The following is a 1,293-nucleotide window of genomic DNA, read 5'->3' as shown; positions in this document are numbered from 1 at the left end:
TTGCGTTTTTGTGATAACGATATTAATGAATTTGACAATAATCCGCTATACATCATATACTGCACACTCACATCCACACACAGACGCCAGTTCATAATGGTCAGACATCGCCGATACTTTCCTGTAGTGTGTTGTGAACTGCATTAGTGTGAAACCGATGTTTTTAATGTTTTTGATGATTCTTATGAAAGCTTGTTTCATGACACACATTTCTTTTTTTCGTTTTTATCTATAAAGGATAGATTGATTATCATAATGATAAATTTCGTCGTAAACCGGTGGGGAAAAAAATATATGTTTCCATGTTGCAATAACGAAAGTTTTGTTATGATGATTAATATTTTGAGAAGTTAATTTACAGTATTGGCAGAAGAACGACAGCATCTGGTATCTGATTAAAAAAAAGTCTTACTGCAATACTAATTAACTGTTGCATAGTTCAACGTAATTACACACCAGCTCGGTAAAAGCGCATCTCTCGCACAAGCTTATTCGACTATCGCACCAGACAAGCGCATAGTGTCATATAACTCGCAGTGATGACGCTTGCCATTTTAATGAAACGAGTGTCTGATCTCGTGGTGCATATTATTGGATTATTTCTTATAAATACCAAGGGCAGGTCTTATAATGAGGATACGTTATGCCTTGTATTCCGCATTATCAAGCTGTATATCTCCGTACAAAACGTAGTTAAGATGTAATATCTTTGCCTCGGACTGTCACTTTTCTGAAAATAGGAAGACGTGAGAAGAAGAAAAAGGAAACTGTTAAAAGGAAATAAAGAAGTGGAAACGGGAGAATATATGGAGAAGATATGAACAAAAGAAAGAGTAAGATATAAGGTGAAGAAAAACGGAAATATAGGAACGAAAAGAAAAAAGAACAGAGGAAAATAAAGGAAATGGATAAAAAAAACAAGAAAAAAGAAATCATAAAAACAAAAATAGCAAGAGACAGGAAAATATAGATAGAAGATAAGAAAAACAAAAAAAAAAGAGCAAAAACACAAAAGGAAAAACAAGAAGGAGGAAACAGAAAAAACAGAAGGAAGCAAGAAATAGGAAAATAAAAGAAGAAAAATAAAAAAGAAAAACACAGGAAGAAGAGAAACAAAGAAGAAACAAGGAAATATAGAAGGAACAATCAAAACACTGTGGTGACAAAGAAAATGACTCTAGTTAATCGACTTGTGAAACACTGAACTTAATTGTGTTTAAAGATTACCCTTTATCTATCAATAATCTGCCGGGGAGAGGAAAATGGGTGAAGAGACGTTCGTGTAAAAAAAAA

The sequence above is a fragment of the Penaeus monodon genome, chromosome 25 (genome assembly GCF_015228065.2).
Source record: "Penaeus monodon isolate SGIC_2016 chromosome 25, NSTDA_Pmon_1, whole genome shotgun sequence".
Classification (NCBI taxonomy): Eukaryota; Metazoa; Arthropoda; class Malacostraca; order Decapoda; family Penaeidae; genus Penaeus; species Penaeus monodon.
This window is presented reverse-complemented; position numbering follows the sequence as displayed.